Below are 23,460 nucleotides of genomic sequence, written 5' to 3' on the forward strand. Positions count from 1 at the left end.
CAATGTTGTTTTACTCCCTGGTGCAAATTACATGTTGCACAGCACTAGGGATGGGAGTAGGGATGGGGAATTTGGTTTTATTCACATTTTAATGTGAATCTACATAATTCATACTTCCCAATCACTACATGAATTGAAATGCAGCTAGTCTTCAGAATTTATACTTCTCTGAGTTTTGTGATGCAGTTATACAACAACAAAATGAGTACACAATGTATATTAGGGGACAGTGTGCATTAAAATGCATATATTTGTTAAAATAATATACAAAATCCATTATATTAGGGGAAATTGCTTGCAAAAATGTGCACATTAGGCAAAACTGCATACAATTTTCAATAGGACCTTTTCTACAAAATCACAAAACTGATTGAGAAACCTGGACAACTGAACTTTACACTGGAAAAATGGGAAAAAACTAGAAACTGAAATGGACAGATCCACACACCCTACTCAGATTCAAAACACCTTGTTTTGACACTTTTCACTTCAGGTCATTTTTTACATCAAAATCACCTCCCCCCCCCCATTTTCATCCACAGTGGAAAAGATACAGGGTCCCCATATCTTCCATCCCATGAAAAAATGCACAATCCAAATAGCTTGAGGAAAGTGATTTTGATCTGGAAAATGATAAGAGAAGGAACAGCTAAGTATCTCTTTCTCCACCTTGTGTCACAGCCTGCCTGAGTTGCTCTTGATTAAAGAAAAAATGGCAGACGAAGGAAGCTTGGTACTCCATGTAACAAGGTAGTTTGAGCTTCAGGATCTTGAACTCTTTCCCCCTTTACTGTTGGGAGAAAACAAAGAATTAGGTTGTATCACTCTAGCCACACAATCTATCTCCAGAAAGACTGTTTTTTAAACAAGGTGGTATGGGAGATGTCATATTCAAATAACAGGTAAAAGCACTAGTAATTTGCTATTTTCTTCCTGTAGTGAGGTGTGAATAGCATACATAGGCCTGATACTAACACTGACTTAAAACTTCTCCCTGAATGTAATACCTGAACACTTTGCTGACCAAAGACATTTTACTGCCTGAAGCAGAGCCTAAATGGGGCCCCCAACATAAGGGACTATACCAAATTGACAAGGGCCATCTCTCAGCCATTTGAAATCAGCTGGTTTGTCCCAGCTATACTGGGGGAAGGGGGCTGAAGTGAAAGTATTGTGGGAAGAAGAGAATTGGAGTGGCCACCATTTTGTTACCTCCCCCAAAAAAACCCCTGTTCTGTGGTGCTTTTTGCATTTTGGAAAATTCAGAAGAGCTCCCAATGTTTTAAAAATGTCTGCCTTCTTTGCAACTCACTGGAGGCCGCCACTATAGTGACCAACAGTTGAATATATACAGGAAAACACACCCTTTTAACACAGTGGGCAGATAATTCCTGCAGCAGCTCATTTTGTTAGTGAGGTGCCATTTTAAATACCTCTCCAAAGAAAGAGTAGTGATGGAAGCAGGCTTGTTAAAAATATAAAGTTATAGTATGCCATTCCATGTGACCTTAGTTTTGATTCTGAAGTACCAGTAGAAATGTTTTTTGAATGTTTGGATTAATTTTATTTTAAAAAGTCTTACAAAAATGCAAAGTTTTTCACTCAAAAGTAAACCTAAAGATTTAAAAACATTCTATGCCATTTGGGGGAAAAGGGGCAAGAAGGGGACCAGAGATTATGCATATTTAATCAAAAGTAAATCCCATTCAGTGTGCTTATTCCTGCTGATGCATTGGTGAAATGATTCAACCAAACAACATGGAAGGCAATGAATTACTGGGTTAATTTTTTTTTATGAAATTGCTGTTTCTCTCTAGCCCTAGGTTCTTCTGCTCTTCCACCTAGTAGGGCAACATTTTAAAAAGGATTGTTGTGTCATTTACACAGCAATCCTAAATATAAAAAGTTGGTGTAATTTACCCCTCTTCCAAACTGAATTCAGGAAGAAATTGGAGGAATGTGACTTACGCCACCCTTTTTGCTGCCTAAATTCCACTGGGTTGTAACTAGGGGTAGAAACACATTCACTGTTCTGCTGGTTCTACTGCGTCTCCACCTCTCTCTTCAGAAAACTGGGGCACAAACATGACACTAGTCAAACTCTTCCCTTGTTACTGTGAAACCTTATGTGGGCCGCCTGAGTGCCCTTTTTTTAAATTAAAAAAAAAAATTGGCTTCAAAGAGAGTTCACAGCTACAACCTAGGTGACATGACTAAACTGAAAGGGGTTGGAATAGGTATAAATCTCTCCTTGCCCTGTCCTGCTCCCAGAACACCCTTTTTTTAGGACTTATGCTGGCTTGTTCCACCAGCTGAACCCCAGATCAGCCGGTGGTGAAGGAATTACACTGGCGTAGTCCTGGCTGCGCCCCAGCTGAGCTGGGAAAGCCCAAGATCCACCAAATCCAAATTCATCCAGGCAGAGCTTGGATTTGGATTCTGTTGTTAAACAGCAATTCTGCCTTCATTTCCCTTGTGCTGTCCAAAGCAAGTTGCTTCACCTTGATATACTGTAGGGCTGACTCTCCCTGAGGATTTTCCTGAGGATGAAACCCAATATCCTGGATGAAGAGCAGAATGGACAGCATTTGTAATCTTTTCACTAGATGAGCAAAACATTGATTGATATTTCAAACTATCTTTTGTCTAACATTTTACCAAAAACATGTTTGTTTAACTTAGAATGTATTGGACCATTTTCTTTTCTACGCCATTCATGGAGGGCACTTCCTTTCATGCAGTGAGAGCTGCATTCACAGGAGAAGTCTTCCTGGGAGCAGAAAGGATCCTTCTGTGAGTGCAAATATCTTCCTGTGAATGGCAGTTCCTTCCATTCATGAAATGTAAAGTTATTATCTATGCTTCAAGAATTGTTTCTGCTCAGGTGAGTACCACTTATGTGTTAATTCTTGATATCCAAACTAGTGTCTCTTTTGGTTTTTTTTTATATTCTTTGATTTTTGAGTAGTTATTTCACAAAATAACTATGCTATTTTTTTTTGCCTATAACATTCTTTAAATTATTATCTTTCTTTTGCAGTTATGCAAGCTAACCTTGGCATAGCATTAAGGATCCTTAATTTATTCTTCATCATTATGCACTGTATCATTTTCTTTGTCTGTGTCTATTAATTAACAGAGAAGTATTGTAACCCCCCCACTTATTTTAGCTTTAGACCCCTCAGTTAAATCTTTAACTTTAACCCATATGGAGCTTGACACTTTGGCAGCATGGTTTATATCCTGTGCACAGGCCTGTGAGCTGGTGACCTTAGCAAATCTTTATGAGGCGTGCCTGTGTGACCGTGACAAGGTTTTGCCTGAAATCCTTGACAGGCCTGGAGAATGTTAACTTCCTATGGTGAGGGAGTATTTATGCTTTAATGGAATGAGTCAACAAAAAACTGAACACTGTGTCCATCATCAGCTTTTTAAAATTCAGCAAATTGTATTTCCATTCATCATGGTTTTCAGAGCAGAGGTAACATACTTTTTCCAGCTGCAGTTTATGACTATAATTTAAAACAAACCTGTAGTTACTTTTCCATTCATACTCTGGTGGTTATAAGTTTTATGATATATAGTATTATTTTTCAAGCATAAAAATGTAGGAGAGCAAAACTGAAATGTATATATCGGGAGTGGGGGAGCATGTGGCCCTCCAGATATTGTTGGACTACAAATTCCATCATTCCTGACTCCAGGCCGTGCTGGCTGGGGCTGATGGGAGTTGAAGTCCAGCAACATCAGGAGTGCCATAGGCTCCCCCACTCTGGGTATAAATACTACCTAGGCCACAGTCCAGAGAAAGTTCCCCATCCCTGGATTAGAACTAGGCAGGCAAATCACAGGGTAGCTGCCACAGGGGGACCCTCACTATTAGCTGAACATCACCTACAACTAATAACTCCCCATAATCCCAGTTTTCCTTCCTTGCTTGCTCTCCAAAATTGCTTAACATTCCAAAAGAGCTCTTCCTGCTCAAGAGGACAGCCAGGCTTGAGGGGACCCTGAGCAAGCCTCCCCCTCCCCTGGCCTTAGCTTTGTGTAGAGTATCTGCTTTGCATGCAGAAAGTCCCAAGTTCAATTCCTGGCATCTCCAAATCCCGAAGATCTGCTCATAGCCAGCATAGGCAATACTGAGATAGGTGAACCAATGGTCTGAAAGGGTATACGATGTACCCTCCTGCCCTGCACTGTCCTGGCTCTTTTGCTGCTGCCACCCTGAGTTCTTTGCCAGCCCACTCCCACCCTGCTTTCTCCCCCTGACCCGCTACCATGGTTGCTTGCTTCCCACTCTGTTCCCCAATGGGTTTACCTTTTCCTTTTGGGGGGGTCTTATTTTTTTAATTGTGTGGCCCCCAGCACTGGCCACATTGGTCAGCAAAGTGCTGGTGCATCCACCACTATCTTCATTTCCCAGGTGCTCTGGGCAAATGAAGATGATGGTGGGTGCAGCTCATGCCAGTTCAATAGGCACCTCACTGAGCAACATGTTTGATGCTACATGACTAAAAGAAGCAAAAGAAAACTGATGTCAACCTAGGCTTACCCATGCTAGGTGCTAACTCCACAATTATTTTCCATTATGTTGCCACCTGCTGTTGTCTGGTGCTGTTTCCAGTAGTTGTTTGCGGGGCCTCGGGCTGTGGATTCCAAGACTTGAGCCCCCAAGTCTGGCCTTAATGGTGTCACTCTAAACATCCTTCCAGCCTATCCCTGCTATCTCCTTCTCCTTCTGCAGAGTCAACACTCTTGGTTGAAAAACAATCCACGTTACTTGAAACCTGCTCTGCTAATTTAAGTGGACTGAAGACACAAATACTCTGACATGTAGTAGCAACCACTGCTGGTCATTCAGTTCAGCCCTGGGCTCCTGCTGGGAGGAAGGGCAGGATATAAATCAAGCAAGCAAGCAATACATAAATAAATAGGCATATTCACACCATTATTTCCTGCCTTGAAGATGGTTCAGGAATTTTTCTGGAGTGCACTGGGGATCCCAAGGGCCGTTTGATGGCCCTGGCTTGGTGACAATAGGCACTTGGTGTGTCGAGCTGGTGAGCTGACCAAAGTTATAGATGCCTCTGAGGAATGACAGCCAGCCTAAAACCGCGGGCAGGGGCAGGAAGAGGAGCTGCTCTATTTCCTTAATGGCACTTTTGGTGAGTATTTATTTATTTGAAACATTTCTATGCCACCCTTTACTAAGATTGTTTCCAAAGTGGTTTGCACAATTAAAATGTCACAATAGACAAACACACAATAATAAAATGGCAAGCAGATAAAACAGGACCATCAGCAAGTTGTTTAAATGCCTTAGACTTAAGAGACTGAGGGAATAAAAAGCTGAGTAGCTATGCCTGCTACAGTGAGTGTGTGTGTCTGTGTGTGTGCATGCATGCGTGTGCACACTTTAAAGCACACATAACCACCCACTGACAAACCAAACACCACCTTGTCTTATATACAGTGAAGCCACATGGCATGAAATTGGGCTGATCTGCAGCCAGTTTTATGAAGTATGAATGTACCCCTTGGGGTTTCAAAGATTTTGCCTTGCATGGGCAACTTTTAAAAAATGACAGCCGTGACTGGAGCAGCTGCATGAAGGGGAGTTATATCCAGTCCAGTAACTGAATTAGTTAAAATAGATGCTCTTAAGGTTATGTAGTCAGCTGCTTCCCTGTTCCCCTCCCCTCCCTGCCACTGAACCATAAATGGTGAAAGTGACAGAAGCAGATGTGGGACTGGCACTTCCACAGAAAATTCCAGAAATGCATTGAGGTCCTCAGAATGCCACGTGTGCTGTATTATCTTCCCCAATCAATCATAAAAAATGCAAACATCTTTTTTGTAGAACTGGAAGAGGAGAGATTTCAAAGCCTATTTCATTTCATTTCATTGCTGTGGGTAATATATTTGTCATTACAAGCTTCCTGCATTAATCAGAATGTTATTAAGATGCTGATGAGATGAGGTTAAGATCTCAATACCTTCTGCAGACAAGCTAGTGATGCAGAGGTCAAAAGATGCTGGCGTTTCTTCATTCGTCATAGCCTCATTTAGAAGATCCTGGGCTAGCTCAGCTAGTTTTCATACAGAAAATGTTAGAGATGTACAAGCATATTTCTGTCTATCTGAGGCTGAAGATTTCTGCTACTGCAGTTCTAGCCATTTTTATAGACTTCTATTTCTCTTATTTTTCCAGGAAAAACAACAACACAAAGCTGTTCCAGGTCTCTGTTTTGTCTTTGTTGCACTGCTGCAGTAGTAAACCTACAACTGGTTTATTTAACTATTTCCTTCTCATGTACCTTTCAGATCGAGTGTGTGATGTTAAGTAATCTAGAGATGACTAGAAAATCGCAACAGATTGTTTTCCACTTCTTCATATCAGTGGGCGTTTGGCCCATGGAGTGCCTCATGGGAGTCTCATCAAACTTCCAAATGCATGCCCTGGTTGAGATTACTACAAATCCGGTAACTTGAAAAAGGCAGTTTGGAAGCAAGAGTGCTGTGTTGTACACTTGGCAGAGATAACACAACTGGGTTGTGATTTCAAATGCCACATGGGACCTGTTGTCTCTCCTTGCCTTTTAAAGCTTTTCCTGACCATGCTGTAAAACACCTCTTACTTATATCACATTTATGATAATTTAACCTATCCAGCCTTCAGCAGCCGTTTTGATGTTTTAAGCTCTGCCGCCCTTGATAAGGATTAGCAGGAACAAATTCAGAATGAGGTCTATGTGCTAATCTCTGACAACTCCAACGCTTATTACTTTTCCATTTGTTGTCCATCTTTTGGCAAATATAAAGTGAAACACTGAATTAACAGCTTCCTTCTTGTATTCCGTGGTTACTGATAGATTCAGTTTAGTGATTTTCTAAACTGTGTTAAGAGCTACTGTTGTGTTCAGAGGCCTGTGACATTTAGAAATAAACATCTGGATCCAACGAAGCTTAACAGAGGTAGCATTTTATTTCATAGTCCCTTCCTTGCATATCTAGACACAAGCAGTCTGAATTCTTCTTCTTTGCAGAATCCCCCTTGTTCTGACAGTCCTGTGTTCTATGATTAATGCAGGACATTCTGAAATTATTTATTTATTTATTTATTTATTTTATTTTATTAGATTTTTAAACCGCCCTATAGCTTTCTAGCTCTCAGGGCGGTGTACAAAAGGTAAAAACAGATTAAAATACAGTAAACATGATAACAATACACTGTAAAATATAAAAACAAAATCAAGACAAAGACAAATTAAAATAAAATTAAATTAAAATGCCTGGGCAAAGAGGTAGGTCTTTACCTGGCGCCGAAAAGATAATAAAGAAGACGCCAGGCGTATCTCATCAGGGAGGGCGTTCCATAACTCGGGGGCCACCACTGAGAAGGCCTTAGCTCTGGTTATTACTCTCCGGGCCTCCATATGCGTTGGAACCCGGAGAAGGGCCTTCGATGTCAAACGTAGTGAACGGGCAGGTATATAGCGGGAGAGGCGTTCCACCAGGTATTGCGGTCCAATGCCGTTAAGGGCTTTATAGGTAAGAACCAACACTTTGAATCTGGCCTGGAAACATATTGGTAGCCAGTGCAGCTGGGCCAGGACAGGGGTTATATGATCATATTTTTTAATCCCAGTAAGAACTCTGGCCGCAGCATTCTGCACCAGCTGAAGTTTCCGAACCGTCTTCAGAGGTAACCCTACGTAGAGTGCATTACAGTAGTCCAATCTAGAGGTTACCAGAGCATGGATAACTGGCGTGGATCATGGAATGGATCTGCCACAAACGTTACACATACCAATGTGTCACAAAAGGGGTTGGAGTGTGCTTTGAAAAAATAAACCACCATGTTTGATGTTTCCACTACTCTGTATCCCTCAGTGTAGGAGAAGACCCGTGCATCGTTGATCTCACATCTTCTTTGCCAGTGAATGAGCAGTGACCTCCAACTGAGCAAAAAAAGATGTGCTGGGATTCCCTAATGCTGCCCATGCACTAGAAAATCCCAGCAGCATTCCCACTGCCCAGAAAGAAAGGCTCCACCACTAAGCCCTAATGGTCTGAGCAAAGGGGAGGGATGGACACAGGCAGGCTATATTTACTGATGTAAATTTAAATGAGAGCTAATATATGTATTTTTCTCTCAGTGTTAGAGTGAGATGTGCCCCCAGTGTTAATTTATATAAAAAAAGTTGTGCCACAACTATGAAAATTTTGAGGAACCATCAATTAGCTTTTGTATTCATCTTTAGTCTTTCTCTTTGTTGAATTATCCTGGAAGAGATACCACAGGTAAAGTGTTAGCTGTTGCCAACTCTCTTCTGCTCTTCAGAGGAAGCATGCTTTCAAGATTCACAGTGCTTGTTCTCAAGCAGAAACAGTTAAAATGATCCTGGCAGTCATCACCGCAAGTGCATCGCTTTCTATTTTCTCCTTCAATGACTATTTTCAACTTGAATACTTGCACCTGCTATCTGTCTCTCTCCGCTGGCCAAATATCTTTCCCATACATTTGACACGATTCCCTTCTCTCACTGATTGCTTCGCTGCTCTCTTTGACCTCCTTATTTTTTATGACAATGAACATATCTGAAATCTTTGCCTGGGACTTCACCATTACCAAGAAGCAGATATATCACTGTCTTGGCAACAAACTTCCTGATTAATCTCTGGTACACTTCAAATGATTCCTTTTTTTTTGTAATTATAAGTGTATGATTCCCTTGTGCAAAATACTCAGTTGAATTGCACATACAGACATATATTTGTAGATGCTTCTCTCTTTAAAAGACATGCAAGTGGCAGCCTGGCTCCTGACCCTGTGTGATTTCAAGATGGATGTGTGTCCAGACCCACATCAGTACTTTGTACTCAGGAATCATATATATTATTTGAAAGTGCCCCTTAACAGCTTACTTTCTTTGAGTTAAGAGGGAGGCTTGGAGTGGAAAATGGGGCTTCACACAAAATGTAATTGGAACAGAACCATGAAATGTATGAATGTATATATGTATGTTTGGTCCTTGTTATGTATATGTAAGTGCGTTTGATGTGTATGAGAGTGTGTGTGTGTATATTGTTTCATTTTATTGTTTTTAAGTTTTTGGGTATTTAAGTTCTATCATGTGCCTAGGAGAGAGGTTTTCTCGCCCATCGGGGGGACTGGAGGGGGCCCCAATTAGTGTAGTGACGGGCAGAGGGAGGTATGGCGTTGGGAGAAGGACATGCCAGGTAAGGGGAATGCGGCCCAGACATGTAATGGCTGTGCCTTGTTCCGGTCCTTCTCACACCCGCAGGGTTGTCGGTTGTCCTATCAGCCAACTCTCGGATCTCCAGGTGCTGCTTTTAAATGCCAGGTCGGTACAAAATAAATCCTCCCTCATCCATGAATTGATTGTGGATGAAGCAGCCGATCTGGCATGTATAACCGAGACCTGGGTGGGTGAGCAGGGAGGAGTTAGTCTCTCTCAGCTTTGCCCACCAGGGTACTTGGTTCAGCATCATGGTAGATCCGAGGGTCGGGGAGGTGGGGTTGCTGTGGTTTATAAGAGTTTCATCTCACTCATCAAGCACCATGTCCATGCAGTTACTGGTCTGGAGTGTTTGCACCTAGTGTTGGGTCAGAGGGACAGACTGGGAATCTTGTTGGTGTACTGCCCACCTTGCTGCCCAACGGCTTCCCTAACTGAGCTGACGGAAGTGGTCTCGGAGGTGCTGTTGAGATCCTCCAGACTATTGGTACTGGGAGATCTCAACATCCACGTTGAGGCTACTTTATCTGGGGCGGCTCAGGACTTCATGGCTTCCATGACAACCATGGGGCTGTCTCAATATATCAGCGGCCCAACACATGTGTCGGGGCATACTCTAGAACTTGTCTTTGCAACTGGACATGGGGATAGTGATCTGGATGTGGGGAGTTTTACATCTCTCCCGTTGTCATGGACAGATCACCGCTTGCTGAAGTTTAGACTTACAGTGGCTTTTCCCCTCTGCAAGGGTGGGGGACCTATTAAAATGGTCCGCCCCCGGAGACTAATGAATCCTGAAGGTTTTCAAAGGGCTCTGGGGGATTTTCCGGCTGATAAGACTGGCGCTCCTATCGAAGCCCTGGTTGAACTGTGGAATGCGGAGATGACTCGGGCTGTTGATACGATCGCTCCTGTGCGCCCTCTCCTGTGTAGAGCTCATACAGCTCCGTGGTATACCCCTGAGCTGAGAGCGATGAAACAGGATAGGAGACAGCTTGAGCGGAAGTGGAGACGAACTCCCGATGGATGCAATCATGTGCTGGTAAGTGTTTCCACTAAGCAGTATTTGGAAGCGGTGAGGGTGGCGAAAAAACAATATTTCTCTGCCACTATTAAGGTATCTCTTTTCCGCCCAGTGGAGCTTTTCAGAGTTGTCCGAGGGTTACTCTATACTTGCCCTCAGGACATGGTAGGGTCATCGATGGTCCACTGCAATGAGTTTGCTGGACACTTCCAGAATAAGATCTTATGCATCCGCCGGGACTTAGACTCCCAGTTTATAGCAGATGATTCGAGTGAGGCATCCGGAGCGCAGTCTTGTCATGTTTTACTGGATGAGTTTCAGTTGGTTCAGCTCGAGGACGTGGACAAGGTGCTTGGACAGGTACGTGCAACCACATCGGTACTAGATCCTTGCCCCTCTTGGCTAATAAAAGCTAGCAGGGATGGAACATCTGGTTGGGCCAGGGAAGTGATAAATGCCTCTTTACGAGAGGGAGTGGTCCCGGGCTGTCTGATGGAGGCAGCAGTAAGACCACTCCTGAAAAAACCTTCCTTGGACCCAGAAATTTCAACAGCTACAGACCAGTAGCAAATGTTCCATTCCTGGGCAAGATCTTGGAACGAGTGGTTGCTGGCCAGCTCCAGGCACTATTGGATGAAACGGATTATCTAGATCCATTTCAATCGGGGTTTAGGCCCGGTTTTGGCACTGAGACAGCCTTGGTCACCCTGTATGATGACCTATGTCGGAAGAGAGACGGAGGGAATGTAACTCTGTTGATCCTTCTTGATCTCTCGGCGGCTTTTGATACCATCGACCATGGTATCCTTCTGGAGAGGCTTGCGGAGTTGGGAGTCGGGGGTACTGTTTGGCAGTGGTTCCGCTCCTACTTAGCGGGTCGTCTCCAGAGGGTTGTGCTTGGGGAACATTGCTCGACACCGTGGGCTCCGCAATGTGGAGTCCCGCAGGGTTCGGTTCTGTCTCCCATGCTTTTCAACATCTATATGAAGCCGTTGAGTGCGGTCATTAGGAGCTATGGAGTGCGTTGCCACCAGTACGCTGATGACACGCAGCTCTATTTCTCCTTTTCATCCTCCTCAGGTGAGGCTGTCAGTGTGCTGAACCGTTGCCTGACTGCGATAATGGACTGGATGAGAGCTAACAAACTGAGGCTCAATCCAGACAAGACTGAGATGCTGCTGGTGAACGGTTTCCCGGATCGGATGGTGGATATACACCCTGTCCTGGATGGGGTTACACTCCCCCTAAAGGACCGGGTTCGTAGTCTGGGGGTTCTTTTAGATCCTTCTCTGTCACTTGAGGCCCAAGTGGCATTGGTGGCACGGAATGCTTTCTACCACCTTCGGCTGGTAGCCCAGCTACGTCCCTATCAGAGCAGGGAGGACCTAACATCAGTCGTACATGCTCTGGTAACCTCACGACTGGACTACTGCAATGCGCTCTACGTAGGGCTGCCTTTGAAGACAGTTCAGAAACTACAGCTTGTCCAAAATGCGGCAGCCAGATTAATAACGGGGACCAGGCGGTCGGAACACATAACACCTGTTCTGGCTCGCTTGCACTGGCTGCCAATATGCTTCCGGGCTAGATTCAAAGTGCTGGTTTTGACCTATAAAGCCCTATACGGCACGGGACCACAATACCTATCGGAACGCCTCTCCCGATATGAACCTGCTCGTACACTACGCTCCACATTGAAGGCCCTCCTCCGAGTTCCGTCTCATAGGGAGGCTCGGAGGACGGTGACAAGATCTAGGGCCTTCTCAGTGGTGGCCCCCAAACTGTGGAACAGCCTCCCCGAAGAGGTGCGTATGGCGCCGACATTGCTCTCCTTTCGGCACCAGGTTAAGACTTGCCTCTTTGCTATGGCGTTTTAATATGTAACTCGTTTTAGTTTTAAATTTTGTTGTAATTGTTTTTGATTTCTTGTTTTATATATGTTTATGCTGTATTTATTATGAGATCTGAGATGTTTTGAATTTTTATATTCTGTTGTTCACCACCCAGAGAGCTAATGCTAGTCGGGCGGTATATAAATCTAATAAAATAAATAAATAATAAATAAAAAGAGAAGAGGATAGGGTTGGGATGAAATAGCCAGGAGCTTTCAGTGAACACTTTCAGAAGCAGCAGCAGCAATAAATGCGCCCACCCTGTTTCAGTGATTTTTGGATGTTTTGTGCAAAGTAAGAATTGTGGTAGTGGTGTGATAGACTGGGCCCTTTGCTAGTCTTGGGGCCCAGTAAATATCTAACCTTGCCATCAGGTGGAGTCACCCCTATAAAAAACAAAGAGGAAATGGAAAAAGGACTGCCTTCAAGTCGATTCCGACTTATGGTGACCCTATGAATAGGGTTTTCATAGTAAGCGGTATTCAGAGGTGGTTTACCACTGCCTTCCTCTGAGGCTGAGAGGCAGTGACTGGCCCAAGGTCACCCAGTGAGCTTCATGGCTGTGTGGGGATTTGAACCCTGGTCTCCCAGGTCGTAGTCCAGCACCTTAACCACTACACCAAAAAACAAGGGTAAACTAAAGACTTTCCCCTCATAGTGCACCAGTACTGTGCAACATCTCAGGTATCATGGGAAACAGTAATATTGGATGATACATCTTAACTAGAAGGACTGGATGATATTGAGAAAATAATATTGTCTTGATGTTTTGCCCATTTTCCCAATTGATTTAAATCTGATCTTAATGCTGAGAGAGCAGACAACCAGTCTGGTAAGAAGAAAAAGCTCTTTGGGATTTTTGCTGGAGTGGCCCAGTTGGTTTTCCAAGGATGCAATCTATTCATTTGCCATGTATCACACTGAAGTTGTGATGAATAATATACTAAGAATCTATTTGTTTGTATGTGTTTTTTCTCTTTTTCAGGGCATCATTATCCTTGAAAGAACTTGGTGATAAGGTGTACATGGCATGCAATTTCCTAGTTTAAATTTTCACAGAGATGAATTTTCTTGTATGGCTACTTATAAACTTCCCATATGGAGGCCCCAGTTCAGAATTCAGAAACAAACTTACACAGTATCAAAGTGTTTTTAGAGGATGTATTTCATGTTCCCAAAAAAGGGTCTATGACAATCCCAGGATACGTGAAGTAAAAGGGGCAGGATTGGAGCTTGAGACTGATAGACAAAAGGTCAAGGAATACCTACTCACTTTGAATGAGTTCTAATTGGTAAGGCCCGAAAAACTGCATCCTAGAGTATTGAAGGAACCGGCTAAAGAACTCTCAGAACCACTGTCTATTATCTTTGCGAAATTATGGAGGACTGGTGAAATGCCGGATGACTGGAGGAGAGGTAATGTTGTCCCTATCTTCAAAAAGGGCAAAAAGGAAACACCTGGGAACTACAGACCAGTCACCCTAACATCAATCCCTGGAAAAACTCTGGAACAGATTATAAAGCAGTCAGTCTGTAAGCACCTTGAAAACAATGCAGTGATTACTAGGAGTCAACATGGATTTATGAAGAACAAATCCTGCCAAACTAATCTTATCTCGTTTTTTGATCAGGTAACCTCCCTTGTAGATTGTGGGAATGCTGTGGATATAATATATCTCGACTTCAGCAAAGCTTTTGACAAAGTGCCCCATGATATTCTGATTAGCAAGCTGGCTAAATGTGGGCTGGATGGAACAACTATCAGGTGGATCCACGGCTCCAAAATCGTACTCAAAGTGGGCTTCTCAATGGTTCCTTCTCAAACTGGGCGGAAGTAATGAGTGGGGTACCACAGGGCTCAGTCCTGGCCCAGTGTTCTTCAACATTTTTATTAACAAGTTGGATGAGGAGGTACAGAGCATGCTTATCAAATTTGCAGATGATACAAAATTGGGGGGCACATATAATACAATGGAACACAGAAACAAAATTCAAAGGGACCTTGATAGGCTGGAGCATTGGGCTGAAAACAACAGAATGAAATTCAATAAGGATAAATGCAAAGTTCTTCACTTAGGAAAAAGAAACCAAATGCACAGTTATAAGATGGGGGATACTTGGCTCAGCAATAAGACATGTGAGAAGGATCTTGGAATTGTCATTAATCACAAGCTGAATATGACCCAACAGTGTGATGGGGCTGCAAAAAAGGTAAATGCTATATTAGGCTGCATTAACAGTAGTTTCCAAATCGCGTGAAGTATTAGTTCCTCTCTGTTCAGCACTGGTTAGGCCTCACCTTGAGTACTGCGTCCAGTTCTGGTCTCCGCACTTCAAGAAGGATGCAGACAAACTGGAACAGGTTCAGAGGAGGGAAACAAAGATGATCCGGGGACTGGAAACAAAGCCCTATGAGGAGAGACTGAAAGAACTGGGCTGTTTAGTCTGAAGAGAAGACTAAGGGTAGATATGATAGCACTCTTCAAGTACATGAAAGGTTGTCACACAGAGGAGGGCTGTGATCTCTTCTCAATCATCCCAGAGAGCAGGACACGGAATAATGGGCTCAAGTTACAGGAAGCCAGATTTCAACTGGACATCAGGAAAAATGTCCTAACTGTTATAGCCATACGACAATGGAACCTAGAGAGGTAGTGGGCTCTCCGACACTGGAGGCATTCAAGAGGCAACTGGACAGCCATCTGTCGGGAATGCTTTGATTTGGATTCCTGCATTGAGCAGGGGGTTGGACTTGATGGCCTTATAGGCCCCTTCCAACTCTACTATTCCATGATTCTATGTGAGAAATACCAGTTAACTATCTATGCTGGGATCACAGTCTTCTGGTACTTTTGTTTATTTGTTGCATTTCTATTCCTACCAGGTGCTCAAGGCAGCACATACTGGGGTTATTTCATTTGATTTTCACAACAACCCTCCAAAGTAGCTTAGACTGAAAGATGGAGATTAGCCCATGGTCCTCCAATGAGCTTCATGACAGACAGGTCTTATAATTTCTTAGAAACCAAATAAATTGAACATCATTAGCTTTCTGGAGCCTTCGAAATTTCCATATCTCTTGGCATAGTAGATCAAAAGATATGGTAGGAATATGGTACAGGATCCATGGGAAAATACCAGCTGGAAAGATGGCCAATAAATGAGAAAATAACCTTCCACTTCCTACTGAATGTACTTATTTGAAGCCTCTTCTATGATGTCGAAAAGCATTTCATATGGCAAAAATACAGTTGTGTTCTGTCACTTGATTAAAAACATATCCCACAAAATATCCAATCTTGAAATAAGCAATCACTTGGCTTAATACATTATTCATATTCTTTTCATTGCTCATGCTCATTTGGGCATTGATTCACAGTTTCGCATGTTGAGCATTGGCAGCTGATTTGTATTTACTTTTTACAACTAAGCCTGGAAACTGATCCATAGAACCATGATTATTTTTTTTAACGCTGATGACGATGGTGATTTTTTTCTTTACTTATAAAAGGCTGCTAAATGCTTTGCAGATACCATGGACCACAAAAAACAAATAATTGGGTGTTAGAACAAATTAAACCAGAACTATCACTAGAAGCTACAATGATGAAACTGAGGTTATCATATTCTGGACACATAATGAGAAAACGTGATTCAGTAGAAAATACAATAATGCTGGGAAAAACAGAAGGGACTAGAAAAAGAAGGCCAAACAAGAGATGGATTGATTCCATAAAGGAAGCCACAGATCTGAACTTGGAAGATCTGAATAGTGTGGTTTATAATGGATACTATTGGAGGTTGCTGATTCATAGGGTCACCATAAGTCAAAATCGACTTGAAGACACATAACAAAAACAAGCTAAATGCAAGGGAAAGTTTTTGGATTCCATTTCTGTAAATTGTCATGGAGATATGAAGGCATGAGAGCATTAAATTTACCCTGACATAATCTCCTAATGTCATTCCCCATATTCTTTTGATAGTAATGTTTATCTTATGTATGAATTTTAATTGTGACTATTGCAGTTTTAATGAAAGTTTATTTTGCTATGCTCTATGGACTAATGCAATAAACACTATTCCATTCATTCTATTCTTTATAATCTATTTTATTCTTTGTTTGTAATTATACATGCCTAAAAACAATGTGATGTATGAAAATAATACAACTCTGCCCACAGCTTTAGAATGTAACAGTGCAATTTATATCCACTCACCTTGGAATAAGCCCTATTTAACTCTTTTTTCTGGGGAGGCAAGTATATGATTGTGTGTAAGGTTGTTACATTCCAGTGTTACAATCCTTTTGTTCTGCCTTTGCTGTAATACAGGCTGTGGATTCAAAGAGATACTTCTAGGCATACTCAAAGGCTTGAGCATATCCAGAAGGAGTTTGTACTTCTCATTCCCTTTGAACAGTAGGCTATTATGTTTTCTCTCATGCTGCTTCAGAAATTGTTTCATATGAAGTATGGCAGCCTCCTTTTGCAAGAAATACACATCCAGTGCCCCCTTGGGTATGTGGAACTAGTTGCACCACTCTTTGGTCAGTAGGTGTGATGAAGGTCAAGGTGACAAGTTTGTACTCAGAGTCCAAATTATCTAAATAAAATGAAATTATGGAATATTATTATTCAAAAGTTATTCAATCATTTCCATAAAATTTACCAGAAACTTTCCAGTGGAGATGTTTGCGTGTTAAACTATGGAGATACCCATTGCCCACACTGGAGTATATTTTGCTTGTATGAGAGACACCTGGGTTTATTTTGGTGTCATGCCAAGATCTGTCCTATAATTTCCTCTTTAGAATTCTTTGAGAGTGTCAACAAGCATATAGATAGAGGTGATCCAGTGGACATAGTGTACTTAGACTTTCAAAAAGCGTTTGACAAGGTACCTCACCAAAGGCTTCTGAGGAAGCTTAGCAGTCATGGAATAAGAGGAGAGGTCCTCTTGTGGATAAGGAATTGGTTAAGAAGCAGAAAGCAGAGAGTAGGAATAAACGGACAGTTCTCCCAATGGAGGGCTGTAGAAAGTGGAGTCCCTCAAGGATTGGTATTGGGACCTGTACTTTTCAACTTGTTCATTAATGACCTAGAATTAGGAGTGAGCAGTGAAGTGGCCAAGTTTGCTGATGACACTAAATTGTTCAGGGTTGTTAAAACAAAAAGGGATTGCGAAGAGCTCCAAAAAGACCTCTCCAAACTGAGTGAATGGGCGGAAAAATGGCAAATGCAACTCAATATAAACAAGTGTAAAATTATGCATATTGGAGCAAAAAATCTGAATTTCACATATACGCTCATGGGGTCTGAACTGGCGGTGACCGACCAGGAGAGAGACCTCGGGGTTGTAGTGGACAGCACGATGAAAATGTCGACCCAGTGTGCGGCAGCTGTGAAAAAGGCAAATTCCATGCTAGCAATAATTAGGAAAGGTATTGAAAATAAAACAGCCAATATCATAATGCCGTTGTATAAATCTATGGTGCGGCCGCATTTGGAATACTGTGTACAGTTCTGGTCGCCTCATCTCAAAAAGGATATTATAGAGTTGGAAAAGGTTCAGAAGAGGGCAACCAGAATGATCAAGGGGATGGAGCGACTCCCTTATGAGGAAAGGTTGCAGCATTTGGGGCTTTTTAGTTTAGAGAAAAGGCGGGTCAGAGGAGACATGATAGAAGTGTATAAAATTATGCATGGCATTGAGAAAGTGGATAGAGAAAAGTTCTTCTCCCTCTCTCATAATACTAGAACTCGTGGACATTCAAAGAAGCTAAATGTTGGAAGATTCAGGACAGACAAAAGGAAGTACTTCTTTACTCAGCGCATAGTTAAACTATGGAATTTGCTCCCACAAGATGCAGTAATGGCCACCAGCTTGGATGGCTTTAAAAGATTAGACAAATTCATGGAGGACAGGGCTATCAATGGCTACTAGCCATGATGGCTGTGCTGTGCCACCCTAGTCAGAGGCAGCATGCTTCTGAAAACCAGTTGCCGGAAGCCTCAGGAGGGGAGAGTGTTCTTGCACTCGGGTCCTGCTTGCGGGCTTCCCCCAGGCACCTGGTTGGCCACTGTGAGAACAGGATGCTGGACTAGATGGGCCACTGGCCTGATCCAGCAGGCTCTTCTTATGTTCTTATGTTCTTGCTACCTCATGACACTTTACCCTGGGCTTTAACTGAAGTGTGGGAAGCCAGGAAGGATGGCTACCAAGCACCTGAGATCAGAGTGATTGCTAGGAATGGGCAAATCTATCAATCTTGGTTTCTCTCAGTTTCTCATCTTTCCAATTTTAAGTTCAGTTCTCCACATTTCCATATCAGTTTGCAATTTAAAAAAAAAGTCCACATGAAAATTCACTACATTTTAGTGCAAATTTCTCCTAATATGCATGTGTTTGTATGCAATTTTGCTTTAATGTAATGTAAAAATGTTATTTTCACTAGCATATGCATTTTTGTAGACGTTATTTGGCTGGAGAACTATATTGTTGCAATACTTTGAAGGATGGATGTCTTTCAGTTCACATATTGTTTAGGTAAAATGTGAATTAGGTAGATTCACCTTTAAATGTGAGTGGAATCAAATTTCTCCCCCAAACCTAGTGTTTGCTGATTTTGTTTTTAATAGAAGTCCTTCCTTTTACTTTAAACCTCCCATACCTTTTCTGCAATTATTTCTTTAAAAGTAAAAATACAAGAATGAACTGTTGCCAGCAATGTCATGGGTTTTTCAGGAAGTATCAAAACCTGGGAAGGATGCGGGCCACCTGAGAGATGTTTTGTAAAATGAAAGAAAGGACACTCACAAGCACCCCTCAGCTACCTTGAAAGTAAGGTAAAAAAACAAAAAACCCTACAACCCACCCATGAGAATTTCACCTATCTACATGCATGTCAGATTGCAGATCTTAAAGTGACCATCCTAAGAGCAAATTTCAAAGACAGGACACAGCAGGAGACCACTGAGATACCGCTGTAACCAGTGGCGCACACCCTCCTTTTCCTAGGTTTGCCCCCTCCCCCGGGAAATTGGAAAGTCCACGTCCCTGTTCAATTGTGGCTCACTTTTGAGCTTATTCCTTCACAGACCATAGAGCATTTAATGTGCCCCTCCCCCAGGACACCTCCACAAATCCCCATCATCCCTGATCATTGGCCATGCTGGATGCGGCACCATGTTGGCTACCACTGATACTGACATAGTTTTTTCAATTCTGGTGCACACATAGGGTGCAAACGCATGTTTCCGAGCATCTCTGCAGTCGTCCTTGCAAGCAGGTGCTACGTATATCATTCCCAGCCAAATCCAGAGTGAAGAAGGCTGGATTTGGTTCCCTTTCACATACACACACATACATACAGAAAGGAAGGTGGGGGAGGTTGATGCTGTCACCAATTTAACCAAGGCTATTGCGTATGTACAGTTGCTCTGGTGCCAGGGTCTGTCTTATTTGAGCTTCTAGATCGGCGGCACCCAATGTGGTGCCCTCCAGAGGAGAATACAAATCCCACCATCCCTGATGATTGGCTACACTGACTGAAACTGCTAGGAGTTGTACGCCATAACATCTTGAGGGGACAATATTGGCTACCCCAGTTCTAGATATCTGTGTTGCTAGAAACTGAGAGGAAAACACTGTCATTGTGAGAGAGACTATCGGCCCCTTGGAGACAGAACGCCAGGAACTGCTAGACTTGCATGCAGCTCCCTCATGTGGTGAACCTTTGAGCTGCAGGTGACACCTTTTCAGGAACACAGGAAGCTATCTTATACAGGGTCAGGCCATCTAGCTCAGTATTGCTCCCAATAACTGGCAGCAGCTCCTAGCATTTCAGACAGGGATCTTGACAAGCCCTTCCTAGAAATACTGGGGATTGAACCTGGGTCCTTTTGCATACAAAGTATGTGCTCTACCACAGAGTCACAGACTTTCAGTGAGCCCTTCAGGCCCTGGGCTGAATCTGCCCAGCCAGGTTTGCCTTTTTTTATTTACTACATTTATATCCCACCTTTCTTTTATCATGGAACTCAAAGTGACCCCAGCCACTGGCACTGACCAGACCCAGACCTAATATCTTCGTATCATGTGCCCTCAGATCATGTCCCAAGTGCTTGGCCAGTGGATCCTCCTGATCAGGGAGAATAGTGTCCTATTTTACTTGAGGTTTGCTCTGGTGCGTTCCTGTAGCCCTGGTGATTTGTTCAGTTCTATCTTGTTTGTCGATCCTGTCCAATCTCTTGATCTGTGTTCTGGTTCTGATTTTGCTTTTTTTTTTGGCCTTGACACCTGGCTTCCTCCTCAGCCCCGCCACCTGATTGGTCCCGACTACTCACCAGTCCTGGCTCACCTTGGACTGCTAACCACAGCCCAGCCCTGATAGAGAAAAACTTTGATAAAACACTGAGCCTGTAGAATTTTATTTTTTTTAATTCCATAAATCAATCAAGGGAATCAAAAAGCAGTCATGATTTTACATTGGTATAATGAGGGCATCACCTCACTCTTTCAGTGATATTTTTCAGGTCCAGATCTCTAAGATTCATGTGGCAAAAGGGGAAAATAAATACATTTGTAAGAGGATGTTACCAAATTAAATGTTTCCTTTAAATCAGTAGGTGGCAGTACAGAGTTAACACTAATTAATTTATGTTAATAAATTACATTAATTTTGGCCTGTTTTTCATTTCATATGAAAAGATGTACCTTGAAGCAGGTGTGGGCAGTTTGTACAGCAACAAAAGTCACATTGGAAATACATGAGACAGAATGCCATTGCCAATTTTTAGTTGTGTAAAATGTCTGTAGCATTTCATTAGCTTATAGCATACTGGTCTGCATATAAACATTTGAAACACGAAGACCGTTAATCCTTGAAAAATAAATCTTGTCATGAACTTTCTAAAATCCGAGTTTCACCTTTGGTATATCTGTCTTCATTGTTCTAACCGCTAGCATCCATCCATCACCTTTTCAAACTTATCCCTACAGCTGTGAGTATTAGACAATTATTGGGCGGGAGATAACAAAGATCTTAAGAATCCTATGTGAATGTGTAAAGTGCTAAATAAATATTAAGAACTGAATGAAAGGATTTCAGGGGTAATGGGAGCTCTGTGTGCTCTACAATGCACCTCCCATATCTTCACCCTTCTCTGGGCCTTGCAAGTGACTCTCGTGCTAAGCATGGGGAACTTGCATAAAGCAGGAGATTGGGATGGGCATATGGGCAGTAGTGTAGTGGCAAATTCAGAAGTGCAGGGTCCCTACATCAGCCTTTCCCAACCAGTGTGCCTCCAGATGTTGTTGGACCACAACTCCCATCAACCTTAGCCAGCATTGCCAAAATGGGAAAGATGGGAATTGTGGTCCAACAACACCTGGAGGCACACTGGTTGGGAAAGGCTGCCCTACATGATAGTCACAGCCAGAGCTTGGAAAAGTTACTTTTTTGAACTACGACTCCCATCAGCCCAATCCAGTGGCCATGCTGGCTGAGGCTGATGGGAGTTACAGCCACACGCATCTCCCCTTTTTGTTGTTTCTGGGTTGAGAATGACATTCTTCTTAATGCCTTTTCCCACAACAACGTCCCTAGGGACCAATAAGCATGAAAGGGGGAGAGTGTTAGCTACTGAAGAGAGTCTTCTCAGTGGCTGACTCACCTCTTTTCACTCTGATTGGCTCCAATCACCAGGAAAGGACAAAGAAGCATGTTCAGAGACTCTTTGCAGTGGTGAATGCACTCCCCTTTCATGCTTATTAGCTTGTAGGCTGCTGGAGACATAGGGACCCTGCTGGGACCCTGCTCCCAAAAATGTAAAGGGTCTAAGACCCTCTGAGACCCTGGATGACTACACCCCTGCATATGGGAGATGCACACAGGTCTCCCATTTCCCCTAATGTTTTGTTGAGCTGCCTGTACATGTGCATAGATAGAGGGGGGGGGGAGAATTGTCCACACACAGTTGCTGCACCTGTGGTGTGAGTGGATTGTCCCCACAGTTTTGGACTGTGACTTGCTGTGCTTTCAAATCATTAGTGTTTCTGTTTTATCTTTCCCTCCCTCCTCTTCTACAATGGCAAGACTGTTTGACTGCAATGTGATCATCTTGTGCTCTTTCTTCAAACTGAAAGGTTTCAGCAAAAACAATTAATCTGGGGACGGTGGGTGAAAAGATAACCTGGGGAAAGGAACATTTCACAGGTTACTCCAAAGCCAGGTAAGTCATAGCTTCTGTATGGAGTAAATTCTAACTTACCTGCTTTTAAAATAGCCACCAGCCTCTATCCAAATACAGTATATTGAGAATACAACAACATACCAGTCAGCTTTAAGGAAGAGTTCTGTGCCTGTTTTGTCAAGAAAATATCTTGCAGATGGCTTCTTTATTCCTAATGCTGCATCAATGTTTATTCCTTCTCTCTCTCTTTCTCTGTATAATTTTTCAGTCTTGCTCAGTTAATGAGGCTTGTGATTCAGTCTCCAAAGAGATCCTGCATGACATGAAAGCAGCTTCTCTTCTGAAGATACGATGCTGTGATTTTGCCAGTGCAATGTTTGTTTCTATGTATTACAAGTTTCCCCACTTAGAAACAGTACTGCATTGGTTCTGTCACTATGACAACCAAATATCCCATAATGGTTCAGTCCTTTCGCTAAATAAATAAATAATAGTAATTTTAGTTTGTCTGTTCATTTTTAGGCCCCTGTGCTGTGGACCTAGCTGTGACAAAGCTGAAAATGATTTGTTTCTTCATTTAGGCTTATTTTGATGCTCTTGGAGGGGGCAGGTAACCACAGAGATTTTATCTATATTCCTGTACATTGAAGAGAGCTTTCATAATACTCTGGCACCTTGATGGAATATCACTGAAATTTCTGACATATAAGAGCTTTCCCCTACACATTTTTTTCCACTAAATAAACTGCTAATGGGAGGAGAGCCTGGCTGGGAGTCCAGAGTCTGTGAGTTCAAATTCCCACTCATGTCTCCTGGGTGTCAAGGGCCAGCTAACGATCACCCCACAGTAAGTGACTCGGGGTTACATGCCCTGTCACCTGTGCAGCTGTGGGCAAGCTGCATAGTCCCAAGGAGCCCAGTTGCCCCCCAGCTGACAGTTGTGGACAAGGAAGGGTCTGGCTTGTGCAGCTGTGGCAAGCTGAGGAGGACTAGCCAGCTGGGGAGGACTAGCCTCAGAGGGAGGCAATGGTAAACCCCCTCTGAATACCGCTTACCATGAAATCACTATTTACAGGGTCGCCCTA

The 23,460-nt window shown here is 42.9% G+C and overlaps 1 long non-coding RNA gene across 1 annotated transcript in view; it reads left to right on the forward strand.

The window, feature by feature from the left end:
• The first annotated feature begins 4,840 nt into the window (after positions 1-4,840).
• Positions 4,841-23,460, forward strand: part of LOC133385784 (uncharacterized) — a 125,645-nt gene continuing 107,025 nt past the window's right edge. The window contains exons 1-2 of the long non-coding RNA XR_009762953.1: positions 4,841-5,165; positions 22,279-22,414. This is a non-coding gene — a long non-coding RNA (uncharacterized LOC133385784). The remainder of the gene's footprint in view (positions 5,166-22,278; positions 22,415-23,460) is intronic.

Source organism: Rhineura floridana, chromosome 5 (genome assembly GCF_030035675.1).
Source record: "Rhineura floridana isolate rRhiFlo1 chromosome 5, rRhiFlo1.hap2, whole genome shotgun sequence".
Lineage (NCBI taxonomy): Eukaryota > Metazoa > Chordata > Lepidosauria > Squamata > Rhineuridae > Rhineura > Rhineura floridana.